The 26,039-nt window shown below is 34.8% G+C and overlaps 1 protein-coding gene across 1 annotated transcript in view; it reads left to right on the plus strand.

The window, feature by feature from the left end:
- The window catches only part of LOC131016908 (uncharacterized), a 1,184,262-nt gene that overhangs the window by 275,142 nt on the left and 883,081 nt on the right, over nucleotides 1-26,039 (plus strand). The gene's annotated exons all lie outside the window — the stretch shown is intronic.

The raw sequence follows: 26,039 nt of genomic DNA on the forward strand, positions 1-26,039 counted from the left end.
ACCGAAACGTGTGCTTGCGGGTGCACACAACCGAAACAACTAAAGATCCAATCTTCAGTACCAACACACCTTGTTGGATTTCTCACTCCTAGCACGAACTGGTACTAGGATCTCACGGAGACAGAGTACTTTCCTGAACTCCTTTGCAACTCAAACACTCGATTCTATCGGTCGAAGGGAGGTTTGAAATCTTGCCAACTAAACTTCAAAGAACAAGTTCTTTGGAGTTAGTTTGACCTAGGCTTTGGATAAACAAGGTTTACATAAGGTCTAAGAGAATTTATGTAATCAGCAGTGATTGATTTTTGGCTTTAGAATTCTCTTCTTCGATTCAAGCTTTGGAGAATTTGAGCTTTGGCTGAGAAACAATTTTGGCAGAGTTTCAGCTTATGTTGTTGAATCGGTGAAGATTGAAGTGATCCTCGAGCGCTACTTATAGGAGAAGTCTTGAATAGATCCGTTGGCGGAGAAGGTCTTCAAGATTTCTTCCGTTAGAGAGTAATTTGAACTTAGGCTGAGGTTTCAATCTTCGAGGTTCCTTGTTTGGTGAGAAAGGCTATGTTGAAGAACGTCTCTGAAAAAATAGTCACCAAATAGGAATAACCTCTGCAAAGAAAGGACGATCCTGAGATCTCTGCATTTAATGCGGCTGTACTTCTTGAGTACGTGGCTTCCTTTGAACGTTGGAGGTTCAGTCCGAGGAAGAATGTTTAACTGATACTTGACTTTAGTATCAGTCAGCTGATTTTACGTGGCACGCATTAAGTAATCAGTTCAAGACTGATTCTTCAGTCGGCAACTTCAGTCTTCAGTCATTCGTTCTTCAGTCTTCAGAACAACAACTAAACTAGAAAAAGAACTCTAACACTTGAGTTTGAGCAGTTCTAGTCTATTACAAATGAAACCTATTGATTTTGGTATCATCAAAACAAGGATTAGGATATTTCATTAAGTTCCCAACAATTTTCCCCTTTTTGATGATGTCAAAAACACACAACAGTTCTAATCAAGAAAAAGACTGAACTCAGAGTACAAGTTCTAAAACAGGGTGGATATTATTCCCCCTTAACAATAGAACCTAAAACTTGTACTCAGAGAAAGAACACAACAGTTCAAAAATAGAACAAGAATAAGACAGAAAAATATTAATCAGAGCTTGGACAAAAAGTCATTGTCTTCAGGTTGAGATCAAAAGAAGTTCTTTTCATTAAAAGAAAGACTGGTGAGACATCAGTCGAGGTACAGGGCAAGACTTACAAGGGAGTAAAAACAACAAAACAATACACATGGGAAACTCATGGTCTCCAGCAGTCTGCTTGTCTGCGCCTTGAACTTCTTGATCTTCATCTTCAGTCTTCGTATTCCTAAGCTTGTTCCACTCACACTTGTTTTCCGTTGACTTGAGGTCTTCCTGGCTAACCTTCCTCATGATCATCTTGATGATCATTTTGCTTAATCAGCTTTAGTCTTTTGAGATGATATATCTCTGAGTTCTTTCCCCCTTTTTGGCAACATCAAAAAGGAAGAATTGACTGAAGGATGAAGCTAGGATCACGCAAGGGTTGAAGGAGGCTCGCAAGAGGATCCAGAGAAAGGTGTTGAAGGTGTGATGGAGGTGGAGAATATGAGGGTTTAGAATAAGAAAGTGAAAGATGAGGGTGATGAGTGAATGGGTGGGAGACGAAGAAAGGGACAGGGGTTAGTTTGCATGGCTCTCACAGATGGAAGAGAAATAGTGGCAATCATGCAAACCGAATGAGAGAAAAAAGGAGGTTTTTGGAAGAGAGAGAGAGGAGAATAGGTTGGGAAGTATGTGGGAAAGGAAGATCGAATCAGTGACAGTCGTGAGGACAACCACTGTCGATGTTGTGCCGGCTGACAACGAGCTCCTGCTCATTGTTGTTACACCATATGGAAGCTTCACAAAAAGGTGTGAGGCTCGCCTGAGAACCAGGTGAAGTCCGTTTTCTTGAGACAGGTACTTCAAACCATATGGGTCGGGCATGAGGATAGAAGACACTCGCGTCGCTGGATATAAGTGAGGGTAGACACAAGCTTGACGTCGGAGAGACGTTGAGATCCAGTGGAAGAGTCCGGTGAAGATCAAGTACGTGAGTGGCATTCTCCCACTCCATGACTTCGCAGTCATTGATTTCTCCTTTGTCGAAATAAAATTTTTCTCTGCAACTTTTTGGAAAGATTGAAATTTTTCTCACAGTGAAAGCTGTGGAGAGTTGTTAGTTGATGCAGAAAACAAGCGAAGACATCAAGGTATAAATAGACAATTTCACCAAGAAGGAAGATGAAAAAGTTTTTCGAAAACTATGCCTAAAATGTTTTTGAAGGAAAATTTCAGGCCCGCCGTCACTGCAGAGGACGGAAGCTTCAAAAGGTGAGAAAGATCATTGCATTTTGTCAAATCAATGAGATTCTCAAGATTTTCATTTCAGAGGCAAAAGGTTGGAAAGATTTTGAGAAATGATCAGGACAAGTTAAACCAAATACAGATTTTTCTTTTTTTTTCTTTAAAGTACTTGTCCTTCGCGGATATTTCATTTTCCAACAATCAGTTAAAGATTTTAAAGCACACTGATCAATTAGAGAAAACTTTTGAAATCAGACAAAAAATTCATAACTGAAATAACTGATTTTCAAGGGGTAAGTTAAAGATACTTACTGATCGACTGATCATTGTAGTCAGTCGATACCATTGATTCTGGTTGACTCATCATAATGAGTTCCCTTCAGATGAAGACTTGTCTTCATTGCTTTCCACGTCAGCAGTAGTAGAGCACCAGTTGGTTGACCACCAGTCATCGTGACTGTTGAGGAGATCTTCAAACACAGTATCACTCTTCTGGTTGATGAGGCCGATCCTTCCACACAGATCGTTTGTCACAGCCCCCTATCCCAGTGACGGGTTAACCAGGGTTATGACTTGGGGTGAACAATAAGAAACGGAAATTAAAGGGGATTTGTTAAGTAACCAACATTAATAACAACAAACTAGTGATATATATATATATATATATATATATATATATATATATATATATATATATATATCCGCGTGGGTAATTTACAAACGAGCCTGCCATAACGACTAGACCCCAAATGAAAGTTAATCAAAATGAAGTAGTAATAAGTTCAAGTAGAAAAGATGAATAAGTCAGAGTGTTTGCAGCGGAAAACGTGTGAGTTATGCATGTGGAGATGCATACTCAAGGTTTCATTACTTAACCATCAAAAGGAAATCCGCTCAACACCAATCCATTCCATCGCGTGCTCAACCTGCACATTTAGAAATACATGCAGGGCTGAGTATAAAAATACTCAGTGGCATAAGCCGAAAATAAACATGCATACATATATAAATTGAACTGCCAACAGTAACACACAGGGGTTTTCTTGAATGACCTGCGCTTACTTAAAACATTTCTTTCATTTTCATAAAGGTGGATGCATCCCATTTCCAGTCTATATGATTCATATCTGTCTTTTCTGTCATGCGCCGGGAAGGAGGCCTCCTTACCACGGACGCTAAGACCGGTCGCAAGCTACTCACGGTCTCCATGAGTGTACACGTTAACCCTAGCTAGCAACCTTTGTCTAGCATAGGATCCCAATTGGATTTCCTTTAAAGTTGGCGAACCAACACAGATATGATACATATAAAAACATAAACATTTTGGCAGTCAATCATTTCATAAATATTTTATTTCATAAACATTTTATTTTCATTTCATAAGAGTCATTTATCATTTGGGCATAATAATAAACTGAAATTAACAGTTAAAATCATCTCATGCATATGTTCGTATAAGAGGCCTACGACACACATGGGATCTCTATATACGTAGAGTAGAAGTAATGCCCACCTTAAACGTTCTTAAAGCTGCGCGTGGAGTCGCTTCTTCTTCGGCTTCACTTTTTGTCGCCCGGACCTTCATTGATGAAGAGTCGATAAGTTCGTGAAGAAATTGTCATAAGACAAAGTCTAATTCTACGTGCCTATGGTATCTTTTAAAGTTTTAGGGTTCTAACATCCATAATTCGTTCCATTAAAGACAGTCAAAAACCAACATAAACTTGACTAGTCATATAACCTCACGGGAAAACACATAACAAACAAGATAAAAGAAAGCAATATCCTTAACTTAATATCATTTAGAAATTCACATGCTCACATAAGAGAAATTTCATTATTCATTTACATATAATTTAAATAAGACATTTTAAACCCCATTGAGATGAAATAAAAATATTTTACCCATTTAAAATCCATACTCATAAAGCCTTGAAATATTATAATAAATGCAAGCTTAATCCCTAAATATTTCCTTTAAAGTCCATCAATAAATTTAAATAAAAGAACGGACATCATTTGAAATAAATAGTCCCAACTTTCAATATTAAAATTTATAACAAGAGATTTAAATCCACTAAATAATTTAGTAAAAATTCAAACACTTTTTTTTTAGAATTAAGACCGAAATTCGTAGGCCTATATTTAAAACAATAGCCCAAGCATTTAAATAAAATTGGCCCAAACAACTAAAATAAAAACCCATCAGATTTTAAAACAAAAAGAGCCCAGCAGAAGTAAAATAAAATCGGCTCACATAGAAGCCCAAAATCTTGAGCCCAACCTAAACACTAACCTTAACGTAACAGTAACACACATAAACACAAGATACACACACATAGGGATGTCAATCGGGCCAGCCCACCGGGTTTTCGGGCTAGCCCTATCGGGTTCCGGGTTAGTCGTGTGCGGGCTAATCGGGTTGGAGATTTTTTCGGGTTGTAAATCTTCAACCCTAACCCTAAACTTTCGGGTTTCGGGCTAGCCCATCGGGTTAATCAGGTTAAAGGCGTAAAAATAAAATTATGATTTGTATTTTATTATTCCTAATGATCTAATGTATAATGTATAAAATATACATAGATATTAAAGATATAAATTATATAGCAAAGTATGAAATGCAAAAATATAAGATATTCAAGATTACATAAACAAAATTATATTAAAATGAGATAGTAAAATTTAACATGTATCAATGCACTAGAATCAATCTGGAATATTACTTAATAATTAGTGGATTTGTCATGCACGTCTCATTGACAGAAAAAAAATTGGTATCACTTTAAAATGAGATACTAATAATTAATTTCTAACTAATGAGATACTAATAATCAATTTCTATAAAAAAATCCGTAATTAATTTCAACTTTTTTAATGAGATTGCACACACACACACATATATATTCTAACTAATTAATTTCACTTTTTTTAATGAGGCTACATATATATATTAAGCAAATACCATAGATCTAAACATAGCAGAAGTTGTAACTGGATGTATCAGTCACAATTCCGTCAGCCCACCGGGCCAGCCCATCGGGTTTTCGGGCTGGCCCTATCGGGTTCCAGGTTAGTCGGGTGCGGGCTAATCGGGCTGGAGGTTTTTTCGGGTTGTGATTTTTCAACCCTAACCCTCTACTTTTGTCGGGTTATTCGGGTCGGCCCACGGGTTTCGGGCTGCATTGACATCCCTACACACACACGCATCAGCCGCTCTCTCTCACTCTCACGCCTCTCTCGCCCCTCTCGCTTCTCTGCTCGGTCGAGTGCGGCGCCGCCTCCGGCGCGCCGCCTCGCCGAGCGTCTCCCCTCCCCCTCTCATCTCTGTTCTTTCTTCACCTCTCTCACTCTCCTCGCCGGAAGTCAGCCGCACGCCGCCGCCTTCGTGTGCCACTGCCGCCTCCGCCATGGCCAAGCACGGCGCCGTCTGGTCGTCCCCAGCCTTGGAACAGGGTGGCAGAGGCCTCTCCGCCGTTGTATGTGCCTTCTCCTACTGTTGTGGGAAGCCGAGCATCGCCGCGCCGCTTCCCCTGTCCTCCGCCGTCGCCGGATTCGCCGTCGAGGAGCCGAGCACCGTCTCGCACAGGTAAGCTCCAAATCTCCCTTCTTTTCTTCTCTTTTTCTTTTCTAAACCCGATCTGAGCTCCATCTCCTCCTCCTTTTTCCGGCCGAATCGGGACCCCTGTTCGCACCGTTGCTTCCGCCGCCGCGTCGCCGGAAAAGATAAGTCTCCAGCCTCTCTTTTCTCTCTTTCCTTCCCTTTTTTTATAATAACCTAATTTCTCCTCCTTTCCCCTTCTCTCTCGTTTCTGACAGAAAAAGGAAAAAAAAGGCAGCGGCTGCCGCTGCACCACCTTCGGCCGTGAGCAGCCGCCGGCTGCTCTCACCTCCATCACTCCGTTCCTGGACACACACAAGACCGAGTACAAGAACCCCCAAATTTAGTCCAGAAAACACACATAGAGCAAAGTTAGGGTTTTTTTTCACAACTGTTCTTTCTCATTTGTATTTCCTTACCAAAAACATATGTAATACAGAAAATATAGTAAAAGAAAGTGTGTGTGCGTGTGTATTTGCTGTTGATTTGTGATGCTTGGTTTTGAATTAGTAGATAGAAGTAGGGAAAATTATAGTAACCTTGATGTGAAGGGTGGTGTTGGCAATAGTTGGATTCTCAAAGTTAGGGGTGGGAAAATAGGTGTTCGGGTATAGGGTACCCTATTACCCGACCCGAAAAAATCGGGTATCGGGTACCCTATACCCGATAAATTAGGGTACGGGTTCGGGATCGGGTATTTAGGGTAGGGAAAAATCGGGTATCGGGTATACCCGATCGGGTATCGGGTATACTCGAATTACCCGATTGTTTTATTAATTATATATTAAATTATTTAATTAATTTAATTAATTTCAATTTTCAAAACACTAGTTCCCAGCCCTAGTTTAGTTCGTTCCTTCCTCCCTGAGTTCCCTCCTTCCCAGCCCGCCTCCCTCTGTTCCAAACTTGAAACTTCCAGCCTCCCTCTGCCCGCCTCCCCCAGCCTCCTCGCGCGGCGCGCCGGCGCCGGCCTCCGTCGCCCCCAGCCAGGTCGTGAGTCGTCCCCAGCCAGGTCCGAGTTCCGCCCGACCCGCCTCCCAGCCACGCAGGACGCAGCTGCCGCCATCGTCCCAGGCTCCCAGCAACCGCGCCGCCTCCGAGCTCCCAGCAGACGCCGCCAGCCGTCCCCACTCCCCAGGTACGATTCTTCTTCTTCTTCTTCTTCTTCTTCCTTCTATCTTTAAATGACTCAATGTGTTCCAACTTCCACGCAGCTGCCGCCGTCGCGAGTCGTCGACCCAGCCACGCAGCTGCCGCCGTCGCGAGTCAGCGATTCTTCTTCTTCTTCATCTGAATCTTCTTCTTCTTCCTTTTTTTTATTGGGGTTGAATTCAGTTCAGAATTGGGGTTGTATTGATTCATTGAGTTCAGAATTCAGTTGAGTTTGAATGTTTGATTCATTGATTGAATTCAATTGGGGTTGAATTTTCGTTTTTTTTTTTAATAAAATCGGGTATTTTCGGGTATTCGGGTACCCTAATACCCGAAATACCCGATTTCACAATTTGACCTGAAAAACATAATTTTGACCGGGTAATTTCGGGTACCCGAATACCCGACTCGGGTACCCGAGTCGGGTATTAGGGTACCCGATTAATTTTCGGGGTCGGGGTCGGGTAGCGGTTTTCTGACATTTTCGGGTAGGGTACCCGATCCCGACCTGATTCCCAGCCCTACTCAAAGTGTAAGAAAGAATTTTTGGAACTGGAACTGGAAGATTAATGAAGGGTAAGACATTTAATTACCTAGCTTCTTGATTTGAAATTTTGGAAACTGAACTTGGAATCTCTTCCCTTTGTTTTTGGAACAACCGTGAATGGGGATAGGGAAAGTGATGTGTTTTTGGAACAACCGCGAATGGGGATAGGGAAAGTGATGTTAGGGAGAGAAAATAGGGATTAGCTTAATGAGAAAGCTAAGATTTTGAAGATAAGGATGGAAGGATACTTGGGAATCTATTAATTTAACTAGTGCGCAACCCGTCGAATTTCGACGGGAAATTATTTTAACTTATTATATAAATTATTTTTAAATTTATTTAATTTAAGATAATATAGTTGAAATTATATTTAATTGAATCATATTCCTCAATTAAATGTTAACTTTTTGTTAGAATAATAAATATTCTTTTTATGTAGATTTTTATTTAATAATATTTTGAAAAATGTATCGATATTGAAAATTTTATTTCATCTGAGCATCATCTCGTCTGAACCTTGTAGGATCATATCATAATCTAAATTTCGGAAGACGACAACTAACGTTTGAACATCAGACTTTTGAGTATCATCTCGTCTAGACCTTAAAATACAAAAAATGAACTTTTATGCGTCAAGTTTTTTTAACATCACTATCTGGAGCTTTAAAAGTCAAAGTTGACTTGTGAGATTGTATGATTTGGAACTTCTAACATCATAACTAACTTGTAAATATTATTTTGTATGGAACTTGAAAAAATCATTAGTTCTAAATATTATAATTGGGTTCCAAGAATAATCTCGTTTGGAGTTTTAAAAAAAAAATTAACTTGTGAGTATCATCTCATTTGAACTTTGAATGACCACAATTAAGTTACAAGAATTATCTTGTGTGTAGCTTTAAAGATCATTATCATCTTTAGCTTGTAAGATCATAACTAACTTCTAAACATCATCTTGTATGCAGCTTGAAAAATCTTGACAATTTTTTGTGCATTATTTCATGTGGAGCTTGAAATATCATAATTGAGTTTCGAGCATCATTTCGTTTGAAATTTGAAAGAATAAAATGGATTCGTGAACATTAATTATCTTCAAATCTTGAGTTTCGAGCATCATTCCATCTGAAAATTGAAAGAATAAAATTGACTCGTGAACATTATCTTGTTTGAAGTTTGAAATACCATAACTAAGTTTTGAAAATCATCTCGTGTGTAGCTTAAGAAAGTTGACACGAGATTCAAATTGTATTAATCTATTTAGTAATTTAATTGGGATTCAATTAAAAAACATACTCATGACCAACTCTCTCCCCACGCTAACCCTAGCCGCCCCTAAACCCTAATTCCCACCGTTCATTGCCGCCGGCGGATTGTTCGCCGGACATGGCCGCCGGTACGCACCACCAAACCTCTATGGACAGAAGCGGACTCAACCTTCCGTCTGTCTCGTCGAATTTCGAGGGTTCTCCTCGTTCTTCTGGTCTCAAAACAACCACAGAGGTCCTTCCTTTGGTTACGCCGCTTGGCGTATGTGAGAATCGCGCTGCTTCGGCTTCTGATCTGACTACCAGGCAGATGTTGCGGGACGGAGCTATGTCTGACTCTAATCGTGGCTCGCTTTGCACAGACACGGATCAGGCTGCTCTGATGATTTCCTACGCTGACAAGGTTGCGCCCAGACCCGTGCGCAAGCCTGATATAACTCTCCATAGTTTCCACGCGCTGAAAGTGATTAAACACGGGGAGTCGGCCTCTATCACTATTCCCCGTGATCTTTACTTGAAGCAGGTTTCACACTTCAAATTTTCTCTTATTGGTAGGCTTCTTCTCAGCAAGGGCGACAAGCCAAGGTCTTCTCTTGAACTTAAAGCGGAGTTGCAAAGATTATGGAAACCTAAAGACTCATGGACGCTCATGCCAATGGGTAAAGGCTACTACACGTTGAAATTCCAAAACAATGAAGATAAATGCTTGGTTAATACTAGATCGTCGTGGGAGCTTGTCACTGGGCAGTTAATGATTCGAAATTGGGTACGGAACTTTAATCCGTACAAAGCAACATCTACGTTCGCTCAAGTTTGGGTGCGCATATATTATTTGCCGGTGGAATACTGGCATCCTGAAGTTATTGCTGGAATAGCTGGAAGTCTTGGACAACCTCTTAGAACGGATGCGGCTTCGTTGAGTGGCGAAGTTGGTCAGTTTGTGCGGGTTCTGGTAGAGATGGATCTGACACAATACATCCTGGAAACTCTGATAGTTGATGGTGGGGACTGCTCTTTCACGGTGGAATTTAGTTTTGAAAACTTTCCTGCATTTTGCCCGCGATGTAAAATTGTTGGTCACTCGGTGGACAAATGTCGTAAGGTTCTTAAGGAGAAGACGGGGACAGATACACAGACAGAGACGGCAAAGAAAACTAAAGCTCCTGTGCCAATGCAAACCAAGTTGGCAAAGAGTAAAGAATCTCAATGGCAAACAGTGGGAGGCAGGCGGCCTCAAAAAGATAATACTTTGCAAGTTAATCATGGAAATTCTTTTCAGGTTCCTGAGCTTATTCGGAAGGATCAGCAACAACAGCAACTCTCAGGACCAGATTTGCTTGGAAAAATTCTTGTGCCAAAGCCGTCGGAACGGCCGCTTGAGGCTGCTTTAGCCAATGACTTAGACTGCGTTAAGGATGTTTACAGGGAAGGCGTTGTGGAAGAGGGCGAAACGGAGGATGAAACGGAGGTGGTTGACGATTTTCTGGCTCAGGATAGAGTCCTGACGCCTCTCACTCCCACTGTGGGCAGGTTGGAATGGAATAAGCAGCACAGCTTGGCTGCGTGCCAAGTGCTTGATGAAATACCAAGGGTTTAATTGCAGCTGCATTCTACCCCGCAAAAGAGGCAACAGGCGGGTGTATTTGGCCAGTGCGGCGAGGATACAAGACAGAAAATGGAGGGAGTTTTTGAGCCTCAACAGCAAAGTTCTCTTTCCTCTAAACGTGTGCATACACGTAAGGTGTTTGTTGAAGGTCCGGAAGATGGCTCTCAACAGGATTTTTCGTCCAAGGTTGGGCAGCCGGTGGATAAAGAGTCGGGGTTGGAGGCTAAGCAACAACCGTCTCCAAGTCAGCAAGCGAATGTCGCGCTGTTTGATTAGGGGCTGCCAGCGAACAGCTTGCCTGTCCAGCAAGATTTTGCTGCGACGGAGCGGGCTCAAACACCCAACAACATGGATGACCTGCCTCGCGAAAAGGAGTTGACGGAGATTGAGCGGCTTCAAAATTCTTTGGGGCAGCCGAGCTCGGACAATACAATTAAGAGAGGGCGTGGGCGGCCTCCTAAGCATGAGCAAGTTCAGGTTACGCGCAATCACAACAATGCGTTGAAGCACCAAGAAGAGAATATTAAGGCTCGTCTTAGAAAGAAGACGGATTCGGGTATTAAACCGAGTAATTATGTTGTTGATAGTAGTAAGCGCGACAGCATGAGGGTGATGGATTTTGTTGCTAATCAAAGCTGGGCGAATGAGGTGGAGCTGGGTGAGCACCAGCACACGACGTCATCGATTTTTTGATGAACATGCTAGTTTGGAACGTTCGGGGACTAATGGACGAATCTAAGCGGTTTCTTAAGGAGTTTTGTCATTCGTTTACTCCTATGCTTTTGGGTTTTTTTGAACCTAAGTTAAATTTTCAGAAAATTCGGCAGAGTTTTTGTTCAGATTTGTGTGGGGTGGATGAGCCGGGATGGCCTGGGGGCGATGGTCAGGCCGGAGCCCCCGAGGCTGTCCCTTCAACTCTCCACCTTGGTTGCGTTTTTCTGTGTTTCCTAGACGGGTACTCTTTTTCCCTCTTAGAGGTTTCCCCTTCCGGGTTTTCTCTATGGGGGTTTTAACGAGGTCCGGTCCTTAGTCTGCTTCTTTCTGTGCTTTCAAGGGTTCTCTTTTAGGCTTTTTCTTTTTCCTCTTTTATATAAAACCATATTTAATTAAATTTAGTAATTTAATTGATAAATTTTCAAAAAAAATCTATGTTGAATCCAAATTTTATTTTTAAAATTTTATACAAAATATATTATTTTATTATCAAATTAAATTGAAGAAATAATTTACTTAATCAAACCAATTTATTTTTAAAATTTTTATACAAAATATATTATTTTATTATCAAATTAAATTGAAGAAATAATTTACTTAATCAAACCAATTTATTTTTTCAAATTAAATTAATTAGACCATGTATTTAATTAAATAAATTTTGTCAAATAAAATTGACAAAACAATTCAAATTGTATTAGTCTCAATCATTCCGCCAATTAAATGTAAATTTTTAATTTGGAGAGCAAGAGCTTATTCTTGTATAAGTTTTATTTTGGTGAAATCTTATAAAAATACTCAATGTGAAATGAGGTGATTTATATGAATTCTTCACTCGATTGAGATTATTATAAATTTGATACATGATTAAAGATTTCTAATATATTTTAACATCATATCCTCTATTGTTCTTTATCTAAATTCTTCATTTATGCATTACTAATTTCATAATTTATCTATTATTATTATTATTATTATTGTTGTTGTTGTTGTAGTAATGGACGAACAGAAACAAATAAAGTTTGCAGAAATGAAAAATATATTTGTCTTCCCTATATAAATAAAATGTATGGATTTATTTTATAAAAAATAAAAATAAAATTTTAATTATTTTGATAGACATAAAATAAAATTTTGTTTTAAAGTAATCAGTTTATAGAATTTGTGCCTTATTATGCAAACATGTAAATCAATGACCGGACCCATTTATAATTTACATATACGTGCATGTCTCAATTCAAACTTAATTTAAAATTAATTTTATTGAAAATTAAGAATATAAATATTATATATATATATATATATATATATATATATATATATATATATATATATATATATATATAGGGAAGGGATAAAAAAAAGAATGCTAAATGTAGAGAGAATGAAGAAACAATCTCATCCATTCAAATTATGCAATCTGACGGCTGATCTTTTCCCCATATATTTGAATTAATTATCAGCGAAAAGGTTACAATTGTCATAATATATTCTTAGGTATCCAAATATATCTTGATATATTATGGCAAGATTTGATTATTTCCTTAATTTTAGCTAGGTATAACTCTTTATGTAGTGATTAAATTTTCTTCAACATTTTCGTATCTTCCTCAACCCAGCCTCACGCCATTATCGTCAGCAATTGAAGAAAAACATTTTCTTCACCATTTTCGTATTTTCCTTATTCGCACAACTTGAAAGTTTATTCAGTTTAATATGTGAAATTATTCAGATTAGTTAAATGTTAATTCAACAGAGTCTGTATTTCATATTTTACGTTATTTATGGTTTTTTTTTCACAATTATTTTATATACTCGAATTCATGAATTCATCCAAATTTTTTATTTGTTCAAATTATTTTAATGTGTATTCAAAAATTAATATTATGTGAATAAATAATAGAATCTTCACCTAATTTATATTTTATTAGTCCAATAATTAATTATTCATAATTTAACTCTTAATTGCTTAAATAAAATTAGTAATTCATGTAGCATTTTATTTTTTTCATTATTTCAAAACCTGTACATATTAATTTGGTTCTTTGTGTGATAATAAATAATTATATTGTATTTGAATATTGTTCAAAACGTACCCAAATAAGAATTATATTTTTGCGAATAGGGATACTAATTTGCAGAAAAACGTAACTGTTACTCATAAATTGTGAGTAAAGAAAATATTTTGTTGAATAAAGTAACGTTATTCATGAATATATCGTATTCGAATATTGTTCATGACGTACTGAATACAAATCATATTTATGCGAATAAGGATAATAGTTTTCTGAATAATTTATATGATACTCATAAATTGTGAATAAGGAAACTATTTTGTTGAATAAAGTAGCATTTTTCATGAATAAATCGTATTTGAATATTGTTCAAAATTTACCGAATAAACATCATATTTATGTGAATAAGGAATCAATCGCCTACAAATGTGTAAATATGGACGAAAACATCACATAAGCTAATTGCATAATTCACTAAAATTATAGTGAATAATATTGAAAATTCATCGAATACCACTTTGTTATAAACCGAATAAGTAAAACAAGAAACTGAATAAATTAACTAATACTCAATGAATACAGTATAGTGAATATGTCACTATAAGATTTCGAATAAAAATACAAATTCAACCCATGAGAACTTCAAAATAAGCAAATCAGAACACTGGATTTGCACGCCTTCGCAAGCCCATGAGAAAATTGTCCAAAAGCTCTTCGTTTTTCGGCTAGATATCGGCATATAATTGAAATTCAGCCACAAATCGAACGAATCGGCGAGACCTAGAAATTTGGGGGTTCAAGTAATGTGAACCCGATGAACAACGTTGGGGACGACGAAGACGTCGTCGGGAACCCCCGCAGAGAGAGGCGCGCAGAGGAGCCACGCACGGCGCAATCGTAGGTGAATATAACTTATTCAAGAGCATTCAAAAAGGCTCAAACCTTCAATCTCTTAGTTCATCAATTTTCACTATACAATAATTTTCCATGAATTACAAAGCACCGAACATTGATAGAGCAACTTTCTAGAATTCCCTAATACAAATCATCAAATTGAAGGCTCACTTGTAAAACATCAAATTAATGTTTAATGTCTCTAAAATTTTGGAATAACTATCAATTTATAAACAAATGCGTAATATCCAAACTGAGAAAATATTTAACAAATATCCTGATCTTTTTCAAAGGACCCCTAATTGAAGAGCAAACCTAGGTGACGACCCTCTTTCTCGATTGTTGAGGGGGCGATGGCTTACTGCTGCTTTTCACAATGTGTGTGTGTGTGTCTGAGAGAGAGAGAGAGATAGAGGTGGCTAGGGCACGGCGGCGGTGATCGTCCTGTGGCGGCAGAGTGAAGGCGATGAACCTGGCGGCGGCGTCCATCTTCTCCGAAAAGAGGGAGCGGCGCCATGTGCGTGTGTGTAACTGTGTGTGCTGGTGTGTGTAGGTTTTCGTGAATGAACTAAAAAATGGTGGGTGGTTCATGGGTGAGTAGAAACCTATAATTACGGGAGTAAATTTAGGAATGAGAGTTTCTGAATAAATGTCAAATACAGAATTGCCCTTGAACGAATTTTCCAGCAATAAAAAGGTAAATATTTCAAATTTTAAAATATTAAAACTTACAAATCTAATCGTTCATCACCACTAAATCAGTGGTTAGGATTTATTCTTTAATCTTTAGACTAAGGGGATTCTTTATAGATCCCCACCCTATATATATATATATATAGATATTATATTCATATAATATAATATATTGCAACATATACATATAATATGTACGCTATTGAGAAATATAAAATTAATAACAAATATACATCTAATCACTAACATTCAATTAAAATAATTTATTGTATATAGATTATAATTTTTTTTTCTTATCAAACATGTAAATCTAATTTTTATCTAGAAAAAATAAATAATAAAATTTATTAATTTAGATTATATGTAATGTTAATATTATTATTATATATATATATATATATATTTATTATTAATTATATTTATTATGATTAATGAATCTTTATATAGAATGTAATAGTTAATTAATTAATAAATGATGAAGATTATATATGGTAAATTTTGAAATGGTGAGATTTTAGATATGCCACATAGGTTAAGGCTTAATCCTATTATATAATAACAAATGCGTAATATCCAAACTGAGAAAATATTTAACAAATATCCTGATCTTTTTCAAAGGACCCCTAATTGAAGAGCAAACCTAGGTGACGACCCTCTTTCTCGATTGTTGAGGGGGCGATGGCTTACTGCTGCTTTTCACAATGTGTGTGTGTGTGTCTGAGAGAGAGAGAGAGAGAGAGGTGGCTAGGGCACGGCGGTGGTGATCGTCCTGTGGCGGCAGAGTGAAGGCGATGAACCTGGCGGCGGCGTCCATCTTCTCCGAAAAGAGGGAGCGGCGCCATGTGCGTGTGTGTAACTGTGTGTGCTGGTGTGTGTAGGTTTTCGTGAATGAACTAAAAAATGGTGGGTGGTTCATGGGTGAGTAGAAACCTATAATTACGGGAGTAAATTTAGGAATGAGAGTTTCTGAATAAATGTCAAATACAGAATTGCCCTTGAACGAATTTTCCAGCAATAAAAAGGTAAATATTTCAAATTTTAAAATATTAAAACTTACAAATCTAATCGTTCATCACCACTAAATCAGTGGTTAGGATTTATTCTTTAATCTTTAGACTAAGGGGATTCTTTATAGATCCCCACCCTATATATATATATATATAGATATTATATTCATATAATATAATATATTGCAACATATACATATAATATGTACGCGATTGAGAAATATAAAATTAATAACAAATATACATCTAATCACTAACATTCAATTAAAATAATTTATTGTATATAGATTATAATTTTTTTTTCTTATCAAACATGTAAATCTAATTTTTATCTAGAAAAAATAAATAATAAAATTTATTAATTTAGATTATATGTAATGTTAATATTATTATTATATATATATATATATATATATATTTATTATTAATTATATTTATTATGATTAATGAATCTTTATATAGAATGTAATAGTTAATTAATTAATAAATGATGAAGATTATATATGGTAAATTTTGAAATGGTGAGATTTTAGATATGCCACATAGGTTAAGGCTTAATCCTATTATATAATAGATAAGGAAAATTAATAAGGACAAGTGGACAAGTGGATAATTCTTAGTATAAATATAAGAATTATAAATAAGAATCTTGAATTGATTAGTGATTCACTGATCTAATCTAAGATGAGTGGTAAGAATCTATGATTCGTAGTAAGAATCTGAATTTGATTAGTGATTCAAAGATTCTTAGAATTATAACATAAGAATCTTGATTTGATTAGTGATTCACACATCTAATCTAAGATTCTTAGTAAGAATATAAGATTATTAGAATAAGAATTATAACATTAGAATCTTCAATTGATTAGTGATTCACTAGTAATAATCTAACATTCTTAGTAAGAATCTTAGTTTGATTAGTGATTCACTAGTAAGAATCCAAGATTCCTACTAGTGAATCTAAAATTCTTAATAAGAATTTTGATTTGATTAGTGATTCACTAGTAAGAATCTAATATTCTTAGTAAGATTTTTAGAATTATAACATAAGAATCTTGATTTGATTAGTGATTCACTAGATAGAATTTAAGATTCTTAGTAAGAATCTTGATTTGATTAGTGATTCACTTATCTAATCTAAGATTCTTAATAAGAATTGAAGATTCTTAATTAAAATCTTTAATTGATTAGTGATTCACTAGTAAGAATCTCATATTTTTTATAAGAATCTTAATTTGATTAGTGATTCACTAGTAAGAATTTAACATTCCCAGTAAGAATCTTAGAATCTTAGTAAAAATCTTGATTTGATTAGTGATTCACTCATCTAATCTAAGATTCTTAGTATGAATCTTAGAATCTTAGTAAGAATCTTAATTTGATTAGTGATTTACTCATCTAATCTAAGATTCTTAGTAAGAATCTTATAATTATAACATAAGAACCTTGATTTGATTATTGATTCACTCATCTAATCTAAGATTCTTAATAAGAATCTTAGAATTATAACATAAGAATCTTGAATTGATTAGTGATTTAATTCTTACTAGTGAATCAAAAATTCTTAATAATAATTTTGATTTGATTAGGTATCTAATATTCTTAGTAAGATTCTTAGAATTGTAACACAAGAATCATGATTTGATTAGTGATTTACTAGTTAAAATTTAAGATTCTTAGTAAAAATCTAAGATTCTTAGTGTAACACCCCGCAGTTTCTTTATTACTCATATTTTTAAGTTCGCTATTAAGAGTATTGAGATACTGGCATTAGCTTATTAAAGATGAGATGATTTATTTTTTTTAGATTGAGATGTGAGTATTTTAGAAGCTGATGATAGAACTAGTGGGTGAGTCTTTAATAGAATGAGTTTTTTTAGAGATGCTGATTAAATTGAGGAGAGGATGTAGTTTCTGTTTCCAATAAAGAAAGCTTAATTGTTTTTTTAGATGAATTATAGTGTTAAGTTAAGAGGATACCTGGCTAGAGATAGATCCGAGGTGAGTGAGACTTACTATAGAGATAGAGTCGAACTCGCGAGACGAGTAAATTGATGTGAAACCTTGACTGATTTTGATGTGACAATTGTGTGAGATTAATTGTTTGATTGTTATGTGACTTAATTGATACGTGTGCAGTTATGATTGAGTGATTATGATTTTCTTGAGATTTATAGCACGAGATATTTATTTTGAAATTTTTTTAACGAACAAGAATTATTTTTTAATCGGGAAGCAGTAAAATACCAATATATGTATATTACGAATTTTTCTAGCAGTATTTCTCAAGATTTATTTTCTTGAGACTATGTGAAGTTGATTGAGTAAGTGCACTAATTTTTAGTGTTATTATTTTTATTTTGGCCATATAAGTGTATAGAGTATAGTTTCTATTAATGAGTGATTTTACATGATTTATTTTCACTACACACATTGCGACTCTCACAACTATTATTTTAATATTTACACCATGTGATTAATTATCAAGTGGCAAGTGGATTAGATGGCTTTTAATGAGCATTAATTATGTGTTGATGGTTTAGGGGACAAAGCATTTAATGCTAATATTCTTAGATCTAAAGGATCAAAACAAAATTCTCTCTCTCACTCCCCCACCCTCTCCCTCACGCCACTCTCTCTCTCTCTTTCTCTCATCTCTTTCTTTCTCCCTCCATGAATCACCATTAGTGAAACTAATTTATGCTTAATTGTTCTAATTTTAGGGGTTTGCATGTGCATATTTTAAGTTAAATCTTCTGGAAATTGGTGCGTTTTATGGTTTGTTTTATGCATTGCAGGAGATTTAGGTTTTATAGATGGAAGAGTGCAATTTTGGAGATTTTTGTTTAATAATGATGTTTTTAGGACAGCTCTGACTAGCAGAGTCAGAGCCGAAATTTCCAGAGCTGAACTTCCCTATGCATAGCTAAATCAGCAGAGCTGAACTCGACAGAGCTGACTTCCAACTCTGTCATGACCACCAGAGCTGACTTCCAGCTCTGACTACCTTTCCAGAGCAGATGCACCAGAGTTCGCTTTCCAGAGCAGAGTTACTCTCGCCAGAGCTAAATTTTCAGAGCTGACTTCCAGTTCTGCCATGATCGCCAAAGTAATTTGACAGAGCAGAGCTAAAGATCGACAGAGTCAACCTATGCAGAGCTGACTTTTCAGCTCTGCACTTTTTCAGAGCTCGCTAATGCAGAGCTGACTTTCAGCTCTGCACTGCCCTTTCCAGAGCTGAACATGCAGAGTAGCCAATTTCTCGCCAGAGTTGAAGATAACTTGCAGAGCACGATTTTGTTGGAGTTACCTTTGAATGCACAATTCTATTTCCTTAAGAGTCCAGCTTTGCAAGGCAAGTTTGAGGATGATTAGGGTTTGAATTGAAGTCTATAAATAGGGCATCGTTATTAATTGAAAAATAATCCTTCCGTGCCCTAATCTTTAGTTTCCAGCGCTAGGCAGCCAAAGCTTAGGTTTATTGCTTTCTTAGTTTTAGTTTCGATTTTTGTTCTAGTTAGTTTATTATAGTTCTTTCAATTCATGTTTTAGATTAGTTCTTTGTTTAGAGTTGTAATTACGTGACAGATTACTTCTCAAGACGGTTTTACGGTATTTCTTTAATTAAGTTTATTTATTTGTTTTACTTGCTTTCTTTAAATTACGCACTTTTAATTATGCAATTTAGTTTATGTTTTTTAATGCTTTCCTTTAAATTATGCAATTTAGTTTTATGCTCATTAGATTAGAAGCTTTTAAATTACAAGTATTTAAATTCCTAGTTAGTATTTAAATTCCAAGTTCTTTTACTTTTATGTGTTTAATTTTGCCTAGGGTTTTAATAGTTTTTCGCCTAGATAATTTTAAGATTAAAGTTCTAGTTAAGTTAATTCACGTTAATTTACTTTCCATGTTTTAGTTTAATAATCAAGTTTAATGTTTTCGTGTGACATAATTAATTGCCCTTTAAGATCTTCCTTGAGAGATGACACTGGGTCAATTTACCATCGCTAGGATGTCCTTGTTCTATTGCAAGTCAAACTAGAGGTGTGTCTAGGTTGAGTTAGAAACCTTCAAGCTTTCTAAATCAATTCTATGTGAGTAACCTCCTTTGAATCAAGCCCTAAAACACATTATACACTTGAATCAAGAGATCTTGGAAGGATTTGAGCTTGAAGTCTAGAGTGAAGAAATTTACTTCTCTTAAAATTTTTGAGTAAGTGTTAGATATACACTTGTATGCATGATTGAAGCAAGAAAAACACCTCTCTCTTTCTTCTCTAAATTTTCGAAAAAATGGGGTATTCCCCTTCAAAAAAAAATGCTCTTCCTTTTCTTAAATTGGAGTGAGATTCATGCTTATTGATGTATATTGAGATGATTTGGACTTCGTTTACTATCTTGATTTGATTAGTGATTCAATAATCTAATCTAAAATTCTTAGTAAGAATCTAAGATTCTTAGTAAGAATCTCAATTTGACTAGTGATTCACTCATCTAATCTAAGATTCTTAGTAAAAATCTTAGAATTATAACATAAGAATCTTGATTTGATTAGTGATTCACTGGTAAGAATCTAACATTCTTAGTAAGAATTTAAGATTCTTAATAAGAATCTTAGTTTGATTAGTGATTGACTTAGTAAGAATCTTAGAAAAAAAATTTGACTCCTAAATATGTTGAAAGTTAATGAAATTAAAAGTGAAATATAGAAGATTGTGCATAAGTTACAATATAAAGTTTTAAACAATCAAATTTTAAGTAATTGTTATTTTTATATGAAGGGATTAGAAACATTTGTTCTAAAACGAAAATTTACAAATTAAATAACAACTTAAATTTAAGAACCCACTAGATCGTTAACAAACATTTAACTTCAATTTGAAAATTAGTAATGCATTTCGATGATATCAAATTTTTTAAGAATCCACTTTTCGATAAGTTCAAGTTAGATTAGTTATAATCGAATTGAGAATATGACAATTTAAATTTGATTAGTGATATGAGAATTCAAGTTAGATTAGTGAAAATCGAATTGGAGAAATATGAGAATTCAACTTAGATTAGTGAAAATCGAATTGAGGATATAAGAATTCAAGTTAGATTAGTGAAAATCGAATTGGGGATATGAGAATTCAAGTTATATTAGTGACAATAGAATTGGGGATTTGAGAATTTAAAGTTAGATTGGTGAAAATCGAATGGGGAATATGAGAATTCAACTTATATTAGTGAAAATCGAATCGGGGATATGGGTTTTCAACTTAGATTAGTGACAATCGAATTGGGAATATGAGAATTCAAGTTAGATTAGTGATAATCGAATGGGGGATATGAGAATTCAAGTTAGATTAGTGAAAATCGATTTGGGGATATGAGAATTCAAGCTAGATTAGTGAAAATCGAATTGGGGATATGAGAATTCAAGCTAGATTAGTGAAAATCGAATTGGAGATTTGAGAATTTAAAGTTGGATTAGTGATAATCGAACGGGGAATATGAGAATTCAACTTAGATTGTTTAGATTTTTTTTATGTATATAATTTACACATCACCTTCTTTATTTTAGGGGTAATTGCCCCTAAATACATTATCTTTTTCCATTTTCTGGAATTGTACATCGCATTTGAAATCCGCCTCATAATACATCACCTTTCATTTTTTTTATGAAATTGCACATGGTCAGTCAACCACCAAACGTGAAAATGATGTCGAAGCCGGAAACGCCACATATACACGCCGACGAAAAAAATTAATTGATGTGGTACCCATGTAAAAAATTACAATATTTTTTTTTTTGCTATTAAATTCGAATTTCCAATATTTTAGGCTAAACCCACTAACTTCCCTTAATTCAAAATATGCCCCTATCATAGTACACGACTCTAGCGTAACGTGTAATATTATTAATTCAAAATCCATTGTAAAAATATGCACACTTGAAAATGACAATTCTCAGTATTAGGCGTTCTTGAGTAATATAAATCTCATGCTTTCAGTCTTCCTACTATTATTCCACAAACATCTCACGAATAATCATTGTTGTCTTGAAGAAAGAAATTAAGGTCATCTTCATCACCAGTTATATAACTCATTCGTCTTTGTTTCTTCCGATTTTCTTACACCAAGTTCTAATTTCTATTATCTATATTCACCAATTATTTTTTATGTACCAAAAAAATATTTGAAAAAAATAAAAAAGTACAAAGACAACTACAATATGGACAAAACAATAAAACTAATTAAATTCTCTTTAATTTTGAATCAAAATTTTTAAATAAATTAATTTTTTATGTATTTAATTATTGCATTTGTCGAAATATATAGCAAAACTCGTTTTATTTTGTACACATTTTGTCATTTGCCAAAATGTGTAATGCGCTGGAGTCGTGTAATGCGCTGGAGTCGTGTACTATGATGTGGGCATATTTTTAATTAAGGGAAATTAGTGTGTTTAGCCTGAAATATTGGAAATTCAAATTTAATAGTAAAAGATAAAAAAAATGTTGTAATTTCCTACATGGCTGCCACATCAATTATTATTATTTTTTTCCAGCATATATATGTGGCGTTTCCGGCTTCCATATTATTTTCACGTTTGATGGTTAACTGACCATGTGCAATTTTAGAAAAAAAAAAAATGAAAGGTGATGTATTATTCTAAGGCGGATTTCAAAGGTGATGTGCAATTCCAAAAAATGAAGAAAGGTAATGTATTTAGGGGCAATTACCCCTTTATTTTACTTTGAACTTTACTCATTTTCAACTTATTTTGACAAATTAATTTGTTTTGACTTATTAACTTAAAATTATTTTAATATTAACTAATTTAAATAAATGACTAATTAATTCAACTAAAATAGATTATTGTATTATCATCATAAGTCATCATGCCTTAATTCATTTATTTATTAGATCATTTAATTATAAACTATCAAATATATCATTCTAATGCGGTCGTTTTATAATGTGTTAATAGGCAAAAATGCCCCATTTCTTATTCATATTTTGAAAAATGCCTACCCTTATCATGCAAAGCAATTCATGCCCTAAATTACTAAATAACCCTTAAGTGGGTCAACATCAAACTTAATCATTTTGATCTTCTTACACATTCTTACACATTTTTGAGTTTCAATGCATTTTTTTACAATAATTTGTGATGTTGACCGAAATTCATGGTTTTGAGTGCATGCAATAATTTTTTTTACACTGTATATATATATATAGTGTTCATATCTTTAAATTGTAAATATTATCGACCGGACACTAATTAACACTTAAACAATATATTAAATTAAATTCAGCAAAATAGTAAAAATTAATATAAAGACACAAATAGATAAAATAGAAAATTTTATGTCGATATAACTTCTGTCCGGCCGGTGAAGTGGCCGGAAAAATGTGTCCGACCGGGTACATTTCAGGTAAACAATTACCCGGCCGGACACATTTTTCCTTGAAAATTACCGGCCGGATAGATTATATTTAGGCATAAAATATTCTATTTTATTCAATTTCATTAAAAAAAAAAAAAAACTGTCAAGAAGCTAATAATATATATGCATGTGTATCTATCTTAAATTTTTTATTTTTTTCCCTTTAATATCTTAATTTCAATACATATATTCTTTGAAATTATTTGTGTATATATATATATATATATATATATTGTGTTATTCTTGAATGTTGATATATATCGTGTTAATTAATCCATATATTTAAATTTAAAATATATATATATATACTCAAAATTTAAAATTTAAAATATATATATCGTGTTAATTAATGCATGCTTGTTACCCAAAAAAATCATGCATGTTACCAAAAAACTTATGCAAGAACCGATACATAAAGGACCAAAATATCTTTTTAAAAATTGATTCTCTTTTGATAGACATAAAGCCTATTGTATCGGCTTCAATCACTTATTTTTAGTCCATATATCTTATCTCTATTTAACACTATATTTACCTTCCTTCTTTTTTTTACTCACCAATATACACATATCGGCTTCAATCACTTTTTTTTACTCACCGAGAGAGTTCAAAATTGAAGAACGTCGGACACAAGCTTCTTCATCATCCATGGCATCTTCTTCACAGGTTTTGATTTTTAATTTTCATGAAATTGAATAGAATAGAAAATTCTATGCTAAAAAATGATCGGTCCGGCCGGTGAAGTGGCCGGATAAATCGGTCTGGCCGTGTACATTATTTAAATGAAACATACGGCCGGATTGATTTTTCCGGGAACTTCACCGGCCGTACCGATCGTTTTTAGCATAAAATATTCCATTTTTATTAGTTGTATGTTTATATTAATTATTAGTAATTTAGTGAATTTAATTTAATTATATTGTTTAAGTAATAATTATTGAATTATTATTGCGAGTTTTGCTGGGTATTACATTGCATTGTTTATGTGTGTTTTGTGCAATTTAATAAAATAAAGTATTTTATGCCTATAGAGCAACTATCCGGCCGGTACTATGCCCGGAATAATGCGTCCGGCCGGAACAGTTTCAATCTGAAATGTACCCGGCCGGATACATTTTACCGGGCACTTCACCGGCCGGATAGTTGTTCTTTAGGCATAAAATACTTTATTAAATCTATCTGTATGTTTATATTAATTATTACTATTTTCCTGAATTTAATTTAATTATAATTGTTTAATTATTAATTATTGAAACTGTTATTGCTTGGTATTAATTAAATTGCATTTTTTTAATATTTTACTGAATTTAATTAAATTGTTTGGTATTAATTGCAGTTTAATATTTTACTGAATTTAATATTAAATTGCTGAATTTTATTGAATTTAATATTAAATTGCTGAATTTTACTGAATTTAATTGCAGTTTAATATTACTGAATTTTACTGAATATTTTAATATTTTAATATTACTCGAATTACTGAATTTTACTGAATTTTAATATTAAATTGCTGAATTACTTGAATTTTACGGAATTTAATATTAAATTGCTGAATTTAATTGCAGTTTAATATTACTGAATTTTACTGAATTTTACTGAATTTAATTACTGAATTTTACTGAATTTAATTGCAGTTTAATATTTTACTGAATTTTACTGAATTTAATATTAAATTGCAGTTTAATTAAATTGCTTGGTATTGCTTGGTATTAATTAAATTGTAGTTTTTAAATTATGCCTACTTGTATTATTTTTTAATATTTTACTGAATTTAATATGGCTTTCATTTTGTAAATGAATAGGCGAATGTCCCATATCTTCGTCGCGACACTATTGACCAGACGGAGGTTGCTATCAGCACATACTATAAGAATTCGTTATTTCCGGAGCTGGTTGAAACTTTAAATGTGGTCGGCGAACAGTGCAATGAAGGGTTATTGGAAAGATTTAGAGCATCATGTTTTGGGCATTTCACTGATTGGAGGCCCGGCCCGAAGAGCAATAGAGCATTACACCAGATTGTATCGAGGCAGATTGTGTCAGAAGCCGATGAGATGTGCTTCTTTCTGTGCGGAGCACGAGTCAGATTTTCCCCTGCGGACTACGCATTAGTGACTGGGCTCAATTTCGGGGGATCGATGTTCGATGCGACATTACAGCACGACTGCAGTCGCGTGGAGGCATACCGACGATTCTGCGCCGGGCGAACCATGACCATACAGGCGCTCATCAAACTCGTGTGCAATTTGGATCGTCGAGTGGATGATGAGGATGGGAGCCTGTACCTTCGTGATGTCCTCGTGTGTGTGGCTCACACCCTTGTTCTTGGGTTGGATGCGCGGGTACAGCCGTGGCTTTGGGTGTTGGTGGATGATCTGGCTGCATTTGATAGATTCCCCTGGGGCGCGTATTCGTATAAGATGTTATGCCATTATACGACAGATGTAGGAACCGGCGAGAAGTATCACTTCTACGGTCCTTCGTGGGCTTTATATGTCTGGGCATTGGAGCGCGTCCCGGGCTTCGGACACATGGTCGCAGCATCTAGCGGTGATCCGACAGCGCACCCTCGATGTTTGAGATGGACTTTCAGGGAAAAGCCCAAACTTCACGGTTTGCGAGATCTATTTGAGGGACAGGTAATCAGTTATTTCAGATGTAGTGTTTCACCGTTACTGGTTTTTTTTATGTTCTAAAATATTATCTATGTTGCTTTCTAGGGTGGTGTCCTGCCCCTGGAGCCC

The sequence above is a fragment of the Salvia miltiorrhiza genome, chromosome 3 (genome assembly GCF_028751815.1).
Source record: "Salvia miltiorrhiza cultivar Shanhuang (shh) chromosome 3, IMPLAD_Smil_shh, whole genome shotgun sequence".
NCBI lineage: Eukaryota > Viridiplantae > Streptophyta > Magnoliopsida > Lamiales > Lamiaceae > Salvia > Salvia miltiorrhiza.